At 50.7% G+C, this 14,390-nt stretch overlaps 1 protein-coding gene across 30 annotated transcripts in view; it reads right to left on the reverse strand.

The window, feature by feature from the left end:
• Nucleotides 1-14,168, reverse strand: part of TMEM63C (transmembrane protein 63C) — a 79,036-nt gene extending 64,868 nt beyond the window's left edge. For 8 of the 30 annotated variants that reach the window (XM_004453560.5, XM_071213754.1, XM_071213767.1 and 5 more), the window contains exon 1: nucleotides 13,795-13,975. The gene's annotated coding sequence lies outside the window, so the exon portion shown is untranslated. Of the gene's footprint in view, nucleotides 1-13,718 lie in introns of all 30 variants that reach the window. The other 22 variants (XM_004453555.4, XM_071213753.1, XM_012523330.3 and 19 more) reach the window with 17 other exon arrangements.
• Nucleotides 14,169-14,390: the final 222 nt, after the last annotated feature.

Consider the following 14,390-nt stretch of genomic DNA (forward strand, 5'->3'; position numbering starts at 1 on the left):
TCACTCTCCCCCTGGTGAGCGGGGGTACCCCACCTACCCTCGTTGGGGTGGGGGGGCCTCAGCCTAGACACACAGTCAGTGCTAGAGGGGCTGAGCTGAGCAGAGGTGAGAAGAGGTCATCACTTGCTTAAGAATCATCTGGGGCAAACTGCAAGTTTAAGGGCGCAATCCTAGTTCGCCGAATCCAAATCTCCAGGGCTGTGCCTGGGAATCTGCATTTTAACAAGTTCCTCACGCACGAAGTAGGACTCACTGGTATTTGTGCAGGGAAAAGGGAGACAAGCCCAACGATGGGTGCTTTTGTAGTAGGTATAGAGGGCTCATTGGGCCTTTTCCCGAAAGCAGCGTCTTGGAGCTTGGCCTCTGCAAACAGACTAGCCAGAGGCCCCCAGGCAGCCTGCAGAAACCTCTTTAGATCTCATTTTTCTTGTGAACAAAATGAAGAGATTAGAGGTGTGAGTCTTCCCAGATTGAAATTGTGAATGTGAGAAGTGAACCCACTGAGAAATGAATTGAAAAAGAAAGCTCAGGGTGAGGAATTCAAATAGCATTGTCCCTTTTTCACTTGCCTTTTTTTTCTTAAATATTCTTCTTAAATTCTGAAAACAATCTGCTTAGGGAAAAAAATCAAATCTAAAATAATACCTATGAAAAGACAGTGGCCATCTCAGATTGCCATCCCACCACCCAAACATCAACAGTGCCGATAGTTTCCTGTTTAAGTTTTTTTTCAAGAATTTTTCTGTAAATATGGACAAATACGAATATCTAGGCCAGGATCTTTGCTCTAAACCCAACTAGGAACATATTCTGGGTATAGCATCTTTGTTTTGTTAAAGTCTCCACCACTAGTGTAAGCATACCAACACAGGCCGATCCCCCCATTCTTTTAATAACCTGGAATTTTTTATTGCATAGATGGACTGTCAATTATGTGGCTCTATCCTTGTTGATGGACGGAACTGTGATGACCATTGATTACATATCTTCATGCACATGTCTGAGATTAGCTATAGGATAAATCCCTAGGAGTGATGGGTCCAAGGGTACGTGGACTTAAAATGCTGACATTTATTGCCAAATTGTCCTCCAAAGAGGGTGAGCAGTTCACTCTTCCCCTCCCCTCTCCAAGCCATACCTGGATGCCTATTTCCCTCCACTCTTCACGACACTGTGCGTTACCAAATTTGTAAACTCTGCCAATATGAGATTTGAAAATGGTATCTCATGCCAATGAGTATCAAAAAAGACAGGCATTTTTTTTTCATGTTTATTGATTGATTGGCTTTGCTATTTACTTTTCTGTGAACTGACTATGTATGGCCTGTGATGGTTAGGCTAATGTGTCAATTCGGCCAGGTAATCATGCCCAGTTGTTTGGTCAAGCATATACTGGGCTAACTGTAATACAAGGACAAATTATGGGCTTTAGTCATCAGTCAGTTTACTGCACAGATGGCTGATTACATCTACATGGACCAGGGAGATTGCTGTCAGCAATGAATGACACTTTATCCTGTTGAATGCCTAAAAGGGGAAGTAATTTCAGCATTCAGGGAGAATTTCCCAGCTCATCTCTGGACAGCCAGTGTCTCCTGGTAACTCATCAAGGACCTTCATTGGACTTGCATGAGAGCCCCTGGTTTGCAGCCTGCCTGCAGAACTTGGACTTGTGGATCCCCACGGTCACATGAGAGACTCTTATAAACCTCACACTATTTACAGATATCTCTGTTGATTCTGTTTCCCAAAAGTACCCTGATACATGGTCTTTCTAATTGATCCGATGATTTTAAGAAGTTTTCTAAAGTAAAGCAATTAACTTTTTAAAAAAGATTGATTGATTTCTCCCCCTCCTTCGGCTTGTTTTTTGCTGTCTGTTCTCTGTGTCCATTAGCTGTGCATTTTTTCTGTGTCTGCTCGTCTCCCTTTGTTGCATCATCTTGCTGCGTCAGCTTTCCGTGGCACACTGGCCATCGGCTCTTGGCGGCACACGGGCCAGTCAGCAGTCCTCCACGTGCGGGCGAGCCTGCCTTCACAAGGAGGCCCCGGAATGCGAACCCAGGGCCTCCCGTATGGTAGACGGGAGCCCAACTGATTGAGCCACAGCCACTTCCCAGCAATTAACTTTTTATCTTATGTATTGCAAATTGTCATTTCTCTCTTTTTTTTTTTACTTTTTAATGGTATTTTTTGCTCACAGAGGTTTCAGATTTTTCTGTAGTCAAAGTATCAGTCTTCTATATGGTTTTTGGACTTTTGTACTTGCTTAAAAAGGCTTCCCTACTCTAGGAGCATAAAAATATTTGCCCATGTTTTCTACTAGAATTGTTAGTGTTTTCTTTCTCTCTTTTCTTCCCCTCCCTCCCTCCCTCTTTCCCTCTCTCCCTCCCTTCCTTCCTCCCTCTTTCTTTCTCCTTCTCTCCCTCCCTCTCTCCCTTCTTTCCTTTTCAATCTTCGCTGCATCTAGAATTTATCTTGGTAAGGAGCATGGTAGGGTCCAGCTTTTTTCCTTCCCTCAAGTAGCTAGCTAGTTGTCCCCAGATCATTTTGGAATAATCCACTTCTTCCCCCACCCCCAACCACCACAATCCCTCTAGATTTAAACTTTTAACTTCGCTACATAGTTCATACTCTAAGTTAAGTGCCTTGTTCACATTTCAGCTCCATGTTACTGGCCAGGCGAGCTAGATAAATCACCTAACTTTCCAGTGCCTCAGTTTCTTCATCTAAAAAGGGGCGTAATAATATCACCTTCTGCATAGGTTTATTGTGAGGATGATGAGTTCTTATAGGTAAAGGGTATTGAACAGTGCCTGGCACATGGGAGCTACTTCATGTTGGTGATCAAGATTACCATTTCAGTGAATTAAATGTGCTCACGTCTTTGTCTAGACGTACTTTTCTGTTCCATTGATCTGTAAGCAGTTCCAACATTTGACAACTATCAAGTAACTATGTGTAGACCCTAAGTTCTAAGTGCTGGGGATCCAGGCGTGTAGAACAAGAATAAGAGCTGTTCCTGCCATTTCTGGCTAGATTTATTTCTAGTCATTTTGGGCATTTTTGCTGATATTGTGTTTTCTTCCATTACATTTTAAGAGGGGTTAATGTTTATATAGAAAAAAGCTATACATTTTGCTTTTAATATTTATAACCAGTCATCAGTTTACACTTTTGTTATTTCCAATAGCTGTTTTTTTTCCTAGTGAACTATCTTGTTCTTTTTTCCTCCAGGCTTTCAATCTTATCATTTACAATTAGTGATAAATTTGTCTCTTTTCAATCTTTGAAAACTTGTTTCAGCTTATACTTATGGAATGGTGTTAAAGAATTCTGGTAATGCTGGCCATTCCTTTCTTGCATATGTGTGCCCGTGTGTACACATAAACACATAAAATCATACAAGGCAGCACCCATCTATTCCTATTAAACAGGAATTAAAGCCCAATCAAAATGGTGGCGTGAGATGCTGCAGGGCTCCCTCCCCCACAGAAATCTTAAACAGCCAGCAAGAACTGGCAGAAAGAGCTTCCTCAAATCTGCAGAAAATAGTGAAAAAGCTGTAGCAAGAGGGATAGTGCAAACCAAGAAAATCAAGAAAAAGACCCCGTAAAAGAGCAGGTTTTTATGGCACCCCAGCCCTCAGCGTGGAGTCAGCTCACCCTCCCAGTATGGCTGCCTGGTCCCGTTTCCAGAAGGAGCAGAGTAACTATCATGTCCATACTGGGAACATGGGTGTCTGGCCCAATCTGTCTGGCGGTGGCCTGAGGGACTCACTGTCCCAGAATCTGCCCTGTGTGTAGAACGCAGTTCACCAAGCGCTTATATAGAGCGCCGTGGGGGAGCAATCAAGTTGTGCTGCATTGCAAGGGGCTGGATGGTTGTAGTACACACATGGGAAAGAGAGGAAACATTTCCTAAGGAAGAGAGAATGCTCACGTCAACATCAACGGAAAATTCCTAGGGCCACACACATGCCCAAGACAAGATGCATGAGCAGAAAGGATCAGGGGGCCCCACATGCTTTGGCTTAGAGCTCTTCTCTAAACTCGTTGTATGGATAGACCTTGAAGGAAAGTGCTGGCACAGAACAATCTGCAAAGACTGGGAAAGTGTTTTCTTTTCTTCGTTTTTTTTTTTTTTTCCTTGTTCCTGGCATTCAAGGAAAGCTCTATCAAACACTAGCTGGAAATAGGCTTATGAAGAGATGCCTCAGAATCTAAATTCCAGCAATAACACATCAAAATATCAAATTATCCAGGTTTCAACAAAGGTTACAAAACATGCAAAGAAATAGAAAGCCGAAAGGAGAAGATTAAAGGAGAAGATTAAACCATTAGTGAGGAGGACCAGACCTGCAGCATACCAAAGTCTTAGAAAATGGTCCTAAATATGCTCAAAAAGCTGAAGAAAAACATGGACAGAGAATTAAAGGAATCAGGAGAATATCAATAGAGAGATGGAAATTATGAAAAGGAACCAAACAGAGCTGCAGACTATTAAGATTCCCTAGAGGGGTGTGGGGATCCAGGGCCCAGGGGACCCCAAGCCCACAGCATGGAGCCGCCTACATGACCAGGACATAAGTGAAAGGTTAACAACCCTCCCCGGAGGGGAAAGATATACAGACAGTCTCGTAGACCATAATCTCCTCAGAGGAGTGAAACTTCATTTCCGCACACACAGTGATGACATCACCAGACCCCATGGCCTACATCACGGGACCCAGCAGCAACGCTGTTCTCATACCCTAGGGAACGTCTGTTCTGACACCCTTATATCACCCCTCATTTCCCACCCCTCTGCAGAGTGCTACTTTCATTCTCTGGACTGCTGCCACCGGAGACTCTCTCCTGTCCCTAAGTCCAAATAAAGCTTATGTCTGACTCAGTGCAAGGAGTGTTCTTTGGTCTCAACCTGTGCCCTTCAGGAGTTGGGTTGAACAAGTGGTTCGACAGCAGACTGGCGCTGGCAAGAAAAAGCAGCACAGAACTTGATGATAAAGCAAGTGAAATCATCCATTCCGAGGAGCAAGGGGAAGAAAGAATGAAGAAAAGAGATCCGAGCCTGAGGAACCTGTGGGGCACCATCAGACATACCAACACATGCACAGTGAGGGTCCCAGATGGAGGAGAGAGAGAAAGAGGCAGAAGCAATATTCAAATAATAAGGGCTGACAACTTCCCAAATTTAATGAAAGGCATGAATACACACATCCAAGATCCTCAAAAACTCCAAACAGGATAAATAAACACACAGAGGCCCATGCCTCAGCATATTAGAATCAGACAGAATTCTGAAAGCTGTAAGAGAAGCAACATGTCACGTATAAGGAAGCCTCAATAAGATTAAGTACCGATTTCTCACTAGATACCAAGGAGGCAAGAAGGCAGCAGGAAGACATATTTGAAGAGTTAAAAGGAAAAAATTGCCTACCGAGAATTCTTAGACAAAAGCTGAGGGAGTTTGTGACCACTAGACCGGCCCTACAAGAAATGCTAGAGAGTTCTGCGGGTTGAAAGCAAAAGACAGTAGACAATAGATGGAAGCCACATGAAGAAATAAAGATTGCTGACCTCCTGTGAGAGTAACGACACGGGTAAATATAAATACCAGTACTATTGTATTTTTGGTTTGTTACTCCACTGTTTATTTCCCACAGGATGTAAAAGACAAATGCACAAAAAAGTAATTATAAATCAGTGGTTTGGGACCCACTATGTATAAACATGTAATTTGTGAAAAAACTACAGAAAGATGGGGGATGGTGGTTTCCATTTTAGTTTTATGTTTAGTTTAGTTTTAAGCCCCATGGTAACTACAAAGAAAATATCAGAGAATACCCAAGCTCATAGAGACAGATATTAGAGCACAGGTTGCCAGGGGTAGGGGGCAGGGGCAATGGGGAGTTAATGCATGTTAGGTATAGAGTTTCTGTTTGGAGACATGGGAAAGTTTTAGTAATGGATGGTGGTGAGGGCACGGCATGGTGAATGTGATTAATCCCACTGAATGTTATGCTTAGAGTGTTGAGATGGGAGAGCTCATGTTATATATATGGTCCCACAATTTAAAATTCTTTAAAAAAGATAAAAATAAGAGTTAAAAATCAGGGATATATGTTGAAGTTTATCAAAAAGCCTTTGAGGCATTTCTAGTATTTATGGAGTTGTTCATATGATTTTTTTTGGTCTATTTTAAACTATTAGTTTGTTCAATTATCTTAACAGTTTTCCTAATATTATTTCTGGAATATCACTCCACTTACTGGTGTTACATTAATTTTATTTTTTAAAGATTTATTTATTTATTTATCTCTCTCCCCAGCTCCCCGTCCTGGTTGTCTGTTCTCTGTGTCTATTCGCTGTGTGTTCTTCTTTGTCCACTTCTGTTGTCAGCAGCACGGGAATCTGTGTTTCTTTTTATTGCGTCATCTTATTGTGTCAGCTCTCCGTGTGGGCGGTGCCATTCCTGGGCAGGCTGCACTTTCTTTCGCACTGGGCGGCTCTCCTTATGGGGCTCACTCCTTGCACATGGGGCTCCTTGCGCGCATCAGCACTGCGCATGGGCCAGCTCCACATGGGTCAAGGAGGCCCGGGGTTTGAACTGCGGACCTCCCATGTGGTAGACGGACGCCCTAACCACTGGGCCAAGTTCGCTTCCCTTAATTTTTAACATAATCCTTCATGAATCTACTTATTTCATTCAATTTTTATTTTTTTTCAGGAGGTACCAGGGAATGAACCCAGGACCTCATAATATGGGAAGCAGGTGCTCAACCTCTTGAGGCACATCTGCTCCCCTCAATTTACCATTTTTGCATCAATATTCAGATATAAGGTTTTTCAATAGTTTTTCTTTTTGTTCTATGTTAGTCAAGCTGGTATCAGTATCATGATGGTTTCAGAGAATAATTTGGACTCTTTCCTTCTCTATGATAGGATATAGACAGTAGGAATTAAATAACATTGGAATTATCTGTTTCTTGAAGGTTTGATAGAAATTAGAAGTTGTGCAAACAGAGATTTTTTGGAGGGGAGGGTTATACATTCACAAAAATTCAGTTTCAACCATCATTGGTCTGTTGGGATTTTCCATTTCTTCTGGGGTCAAACTGATGATTTATATTTTTCCAGAGAACTACCAATCTCAGCCACTTTTCAAATGAACGTGCATCTGGTTAAGCACAGTATCCTCCAGAAGTCTATTTTCTCTGCATTGGTAGCTATTTTCCCCATTTTAATTTTCATTCCCCCCCACTGCCCATTGGTGATGCAGACTCCTAAAAAATAATCGATTTGCATACACTCTTTTTTTTTTAGGTTCCTAGTTACTGTGTACACAGTCCAGGAATAAGGGAGCTGAAATTGGGGTGCAGGATGGGGAAGTTGGCAGGGGAGGAGCAGCCTGATTAATACAAGTCATTCAACAAGCATTTAAAAAGTGCTAGGCATCTGGGACTTGTAAAGGGCCTGCCCCTAATCTCTGGCTTTGAACACCTGTCCCCTCCTTTTCCTAAGCCCCTTCCCCAGCTGGACCAGCCCACCCCACTTTCACCCTTCCTTCAACACCCCCTCCTCCCAGAACCCTCCCCAGCCCCCCCAGGGAGAGGACAGAGCCTGTCATCCTACATTATTATTTTTTTAAATTTCTGTTAAATTTTAAACATAAAAATGTTAAAAGAATAAAACCAACTGAATTAATGGAAGTTAATATTATGCCATTCTTGTTTTTTGTTGTTAAATAAAAGAAGTGTTACTGGAAAATTAGAAGGCCTTCCTTTTCCTCCTTTCAGTCCCATCTCCCCTCCCTCTCCAAAGAAAACTTGAAAGGTATAGCAACATGTTTGTATCCGTAAATCACAGACAAAAATCATAGATTTTTATAACAATTAAGATTTCACTAACGGTATTATTATGCAATTTTTTTCTTTTCTGCCACATTGTGCCTGAATTTATCCATGTTAACAATACAGAATATATTATATCTACATCAGCTTTACTGAGGCATAATTAACATAAAAGCTCCCAGTTACACCTATTTTTCACTGCTGTGCGTATCGCCTAGGTAACCTTGGAAGTGTCTCCTTGTGCACGTGTAGGAGTTTCTCTAGGTAACTATACACCCAGACATCAAACTGTTGGTCATAAAGTATGCACATCTCAGCTTTAAGCTAGCCATTGCCAAAACATCTCCTGGCAATTTGTACTTGTCCCTGCAACAGCATCTCCAGGGCCACTGTAATTCTCCCCTTATCTGCCTACCTGCCCCCTCCCACATGGTTACTGGAAGCCACGTGTGTGACTGGCACTCAATGGATGTTTGATAAATGAAAGGATGAGCTCATCATCTAGCCACAGAGACAGACTCAAGGTGATAAGCGCATGAAGGCCTTAGAGGCCTCTTCTGGTGCAATCCCAGGAAGGCTGCATGGAGGCAGTGGCTTTTGGGTTGAACTTGGAAGGACAGGGAGACCTTGAACAGTTGAGGGTGGGGATGAGGACAAGGACTGGGATGGGAGGGGAAGAGGAGGCTGGCCAGTCCAGAGCACGTTTCAATTGCCAGAGTAACAGTACTTGGCTGAGCTAGGGTAAGAGAGTGGTAGAAAAGTCGGATGTGTGAATTTTGTAAAAGCATCCAGGGGATCATGACTGCTCCCCACACTTGGAGAACCTCTGAGAGAGCAGTGTGCAGAAAATGGGGAGTAGGGGGGCAAACTGGAACAGGTTTGGGCTTAAACCAAAGGCAGGTTCTGGGGAGCCAGTGAAGGTCTTTGAGGTAAGGAGTGACAAGGACGAGTCACCTGACAGGTAGGCAGGATAGCTAGGATACCAGCCAGAGGGCCTGCTCTCGGCCTCCTTCCCTTCTCTGCTCTGGCTGGGGCAGGGAGTGGGGAGGGGCAGGGCTTTTTCCTCCCCAGACTCACAGGAGCACGCTGGGACTTGGGCTCCCCCAGCTCCTCCACTCTGCAGCGGGCCAGGGGCCTGCGCCCTGCTTCCCAGCCCCTCCGTTCCCATCTCCCGCAGCCCCTCTGTCTGCGTTCACCAGCTGCAGGTGGGCCGGGGCGGGAATCCTACCCTCCGTTTCCCTGCTCTGGGGCAGGTGCTGTCCTTGAGCAGGACCCAGCCAGCTCTGGGCGCCCTGCCGGGCAGACACGACCTTCAAATCCCAGGAGGTCTGTCTCAAGCAGCTTCAGCAAAACCAGCAGCAGCAGAGGGTGTGTCCGGCGCTGGGGAACCAGCAGCGTGTGCGTGCGTGTGCGTGCGCGCGCACGTGTGTGTGTGCGTGTGCGTGCACGCGTGCTCCCGCCTCTCCCACCTCTCCCACCTCTCTCTTGGGGGTGGAGAGGACTGAAGGGCCCGGCTCAGGCTCTCGTTCCTCTGGCGCCGGCTCACATGAGGCCCCACTCCAGAAGGGGTCCTTGCTCTTTGGCCGAACCCCCACACCTGACACAGACACACAGGGCTGCCCTTTCTGAGACGACCTCCCCCTCCGCCCGGCCCTCAGCGGCTGGAAGCTCTTCTGGAGAGAACTGAACGTTCTACCCGTGCCTCCAGCAAGTCAACACGGCTGGTCAGCCAGCGCCACTCGAGCGTGTCGGGCCATCCCAGGGATCTCCAGACAGGTGGCCACTCAGCAGGGAAGGGCAGGGGAGGGCAAAGAAGGGACCTGCGGTCCTGAAGAGGCGGGCTGGGCACCTTTCTGCGTCCTCCCAGTCACCCCCCAGCGGCCCTACGCAGGGGGCCCTATCTTACCAGGGTACACCCGGAGGACGCCCGGGGGTGGCACGAGCAGCTAAGGAAGCAGGTTGGGAACCCAGATTCCAAGGCTAATGCCCTCCAGGCAGAGGGCCCAGGCGTTCCGGGTCCTCCAGGCCTCCAGGCCCCTGGGCAAGGCACAGAGGGCTGCCTCATAGGGCCTGGGGTGAATGTCCAGTCGCTCTCCCCAGCATTTCTAGCCTCAGGCCCAATTGCAGCTGCTCAGACACCCCAAGGTGATGAGGCCTCAACATCAAAACGCCAACAAACAGCCCTGCCATCCCCAGCCGGTTGACCACAGGTCCATCTTGCCCACCAGTCATTCCAAAGACCTCAGGAGCCCTTGCTCTTTGGCCAGAACCACATGGCCTGAGGCCAGTGTCCCTCTGGCTTGGCCTGATCCTCTGAAGATGCAGCCTGGGCGAGGAGAAGTCTCCCGTCTCCAGGGCCACCTTCCTTGGCGAGGCTGCTCGGTGATGGGGAGGAGGGGTGCTTGGCCTCCCGCTGGAAGCTGGCCTGGCCCCTCTGATTAATTCAGGGCTCCAGAGGCCCTGCCTCGCTGGGAGCAAGAGCCAGCAGGCACGCAGCTGTGCTGCAGCAAGTCCAGCCCCGCCCCTCCAATCTCATCCGGAGGGGATTCCTGTAGACGAGCAGAGCGGAGGGTGGGAGCCTCGGAAGGTGGGAGTCCAGGACACTTGCATCCTAGTCCTGGTTTTCTAAGTGGGTCTAGGCCTCAGCTTCCCTTTGAAGAATGTTGCTAATGACTAGAGAGGCCCTTATGAGGAGATGACAATGCCCCCGCCCGACCCACCTGGCCCCTGCAAGCCTTGGTACCAGCCTCAGGGGTGTAGGGAAGGAACATGGCAGCTTGGGTGCACACCCTGCCCTAGAAACACAGGACACAGAGTTCTGGCCACAGGGTGCTCTTCTAAAGAGCTGCCCTTGGTTGGCCTGAGCAATCCTGACCGATTTAGAAAAAGGATGCATCATACTTCATGAGCAGCCCATGTTCTCATCCCAGCTCGCCCTTTAACCCCACCTCACATGAACTGTGCCAACCAACTCAAGAACTAATTGTCCAGCTGTGCGCTCTCCCAGGAGAGGGGAGTGGAGAGAGCGCAGGGCCCTGCCTCAGGAAGAACAGTGCACTCAAAGCTGCTGAGCTCACTGAGGCTGGGCACTTCCCCCAAGCACTTTCATTACAGCCCTTCCCAGTGTCATCTGCCCAGGGCCCGGCGTCCCCCCACTCCCGGCACTGTGCAAAGAGCACCCGGCGTTTTATGTCCATTATCTCTACACTCCTTCCACCTGCTGCTTCCCAGGAAAAAGCAGAGGACAGAGGCCATGGAATTCCTGTGCTGGTAGAGAAGATACAGGCCTGCAGTGAAGTCCACTGTGCCACTAGATACCCCACACTGTAGGAGGTGGCAACCCCATCAGCATAATGAACGCAGGCAGCTGAGGAAAGTCCTCACGGATCAACGTGCAACTTGTCGTGGGTCGAGGAGCGACAGCCTGCCTTCCGAGCCCAGAGGGTGCCCTGGACTGGCCAGAGGCCAAGCGCCTCCTCTGCAGAGGGCACAACCACGTTGCCCCCCTCGTGGCAGGAAACAGATGGCTTCAATCTAGACCCGTGTCTCCAGGAATAACACTTCCCATCTGAAATAAACACTTGACACGTTTCCAAAGCCCTCCTACCCATCTGGGGAAGGCGTTTTCATCCCCAGCTGTCAGGTAGGGAAACTGAGGGCAGAGTGCCAGCCAATAGGGGCTCTTGGTTCAGAACCAGCTCTCTGCTCTACAAGTCTGGTTCTCCTTCCAAGTGCTGGGGCATCTCTCCAAGACCCGAGCCTGCCTCTGCAGGCCAGGGTGGGGCACACCTAGGATGGGGGGACACCAGCCTTCCTCCTAGAGAGGGGCTAGGAGGCGGTCCCAGAGGAGGAGCTGCCACAGTCTCCTCTAGTAGAGTGGGTCCCCTCCTCTCTCTGGCACCCCACAGCCAACTGGTTCCCATCCGGCTTACTGGACACTGCATCCCCTTCCACAGGTTAGACCAGTGATAACTGGCGCTCGTCATGCCACACTGCGCTTGCTGCGGAACACCCAGGGGCCAGCTTTAGGGGCTCTGTGCTCCAGAGGGTGTCCCTGAAAAGCCGGGCACATGGTACCTCCCTTTCATTCAGGATGACGGGTGGCCAGAGCCTCCCATCCTGTGATGCTGCCAGAGAAGTCACTCAAGTCCCTCTGCCCATGGGTCCCTTCTTCCCAGCTGTGTTCACAGCTGCTGTCACCACAGCAGGAGGTAGATCCGACCTTTGGCCCTGACAGGACCACGGAAGTCGGTGTACGGGGCGGCGTGATGGGGAGGTAACCAAGGGAGTTTGGCGCCCCTCTTCAAGCTGCCTCCTTCCCAAGCAACTAGAAAATTTCTCTTCAAGGGGGAGAAAATGCTGGGGCTGCCTCCTGTGACTGACCCTCCACCCATCAGGAGGCACTGACTGCCTCGCCTAGCCAAGGCTGGGGGCTGCGGGGAGAGAAGAGGAAGAGAGAGGAAAGAGAAGGCCACACCTAGACGGCGCTGGGGGGCCCGGCCAGAAGCCCTGTCTGAAGCGCCGACCCCTGCTACCACGTGAGGTAGCAACTCACCAGGAGCAATCCACTGCCCCCTCTGCACCTCAGTTTCCTCATCTGCACAATGAGGATGGCTGGCCCTAGCTCTAAAATACTACAGCTCACTCCCTGCCTCAGTTTCCCTCCAGAGAAAGGCCTCTGCCTCAGAGAGGAGGACAAGGTGCGCTGAGGAAAAGCTCAGCCCCAGGGGCAGCAGTTCCAGGCTGCTTCTGATGTCATCCATTTGTCCTGGGGACAGGAGTCGACGTGAGAACAAGGATACGATGATACCACAGAGGCGGCTGAAGGGCCAACACCTCGTCCCGGGTCCGTGGCCCCTTCCTCAGCGAATCCCGGCCTTTCTGGAGTTTCACAGGCCATTAAAGGCGAAAGCCCACGCCTGTGTCCCCCTCAGCACCATCCTTCCCCCAGCAGTCTGGGAACCAGCACCCAGGCTGCGCTGAGGCTGGTGCACAGGACTTGAGAAGGAAACCCGGCTTCCGGGGCGGGCGCCGCCTCGCCTTGCCTCTCCTCTCCCGGCTCCCGGCTGGAGCAGGCGCCCCTGGGCCCCTCTGCTTCGACCCTCATGCCTCATGAGTGCTTTTCTCCTGTCACCAGACCACTCGGGTCCCTACAGTGCTCCCCCCCATGACACTCTGGAGCCCCCGCGGAAGCTGTAGCTCCCTTGAGCGTCAGGGATGAGGACACTGGGGCCTGCGGTGGGGATCCAGCGGGCTGGAGAGCAAGCACGGCCGCTGCCCCTCCAGAGAGCCTGGGGCCAAGCCACAGCACCCGGGGGCATCCCTGGAACCCTAAGTCCCCTTCCCAAAGCCAAGGTGAGGAGGGAGGCAAAAGCCTTTTTTTTTTTGGAAGCACATGGGGGAAGGGTGTCATTCTTTGCCCCCTGAGGTCCCAGGAGCGCAGCCCACCTAAAAGCACAAAAAGGGACCCCCGCCCGGCAGCAGCGCGGCGGTGTCGTCGTCAGACTGCGGAGAGAGAGCATTCCCCTCCCGACCCCGCGCGGGGATTCCCTGGGTGGGGGCAGTCCCGGGAGGTAACTCCCACCCGGCTTTCAGACGGGCAGCCGCGGACCCCTCGGCCAGCCAGGGACCGCCCCCTCCTCGGCCTCCGCCCGCCGCCCCCCAGATGGGTGGGCTCTGCCTCCGCCGGGCGGCAGCGGCTGGGGGGCAGCCGGCGTGGCAGAGTGCTGTGGCGCAGTCTCCGCCGCCCCCAGCCCCGCGGCCCGAGGTCCCGGAAAGCCCAGGAGCCGGCGAGCCCGTCCAGCGTCCCCCCAGCGCCTCCCCCCCCTACGCCCCTTCTCCGCGCCGCATCAGTGCCGGCTCTCACCCTCCGCGCCACGGTCCTCGCCCCGGGAAAGATGCTCGGGCCGCCGGGGTGCGGGGGACGGGCCACACGCCCCTACCTGGGAGACGGCCAGCGGGTCCTCCTCCTTCGGTGGCCTGGTGAAGCCAGCACCACCTGGCGAGGGGCTGGCAGCAAATTCCCCTCCGCTTCTCTGGGGGGAGCGGCTGCCGGCCCCTCCCCGGCAGGAGCCACCTTGGGCCCGCCCCGAGGCTGCTCCCACCCGACCGGAAACCCAGACTGGATTATCAGAGGCGAAGGTCCAGGCTCCGCCTTCGAGATCCTGTAGCTACCAGGAACCATCTGCAAATTATCATCGCAAAAGCGCAGGGCTGTGGGTCCCTTGCTTCGAAGTTCCAGCACCTGGGCCTCAGGGAGGCCTCCGCAGCTTTCCCGCTACTCCCGCCCCTCCACCCCCAGCCCCCACCCCACCCCGCCCACGCTAGCCAGAAGCAGAGGAGCCACACGACCCCACAACGGTACTGCTGAGCTTATCCAGGGACCAGCTCCAGACACCATCCCTGTGGCTGATAGATCCCCTGTTAGGGCTCCTGTTTCCCCTGCAAAGGACAGAGCTACAGACTGGCCGCAGACCCGCCCTGGAGGCCAGAGGGAGTGGGCTGGCTGTTTCCAGTTTGCCAGGGGTCCGCACTCCTC

The sequence above is a fragment of the Dasypus novemcinctus genome, chromosome 3 (assembly GCF_030445035.2).
Source record: "Dasypus novemcinctus isolate mDasNov1 chromosome 3, mDasNov1.1.hap2, whole genome shotgun sequence".
Taxonomy (NCBI): domain Eukaryota; kingdom Metazoa; phylum Chordata; class Mammalia; order Cingulata; family Dasypodidae; genus Dasypus; species Dasypus novemcinctus.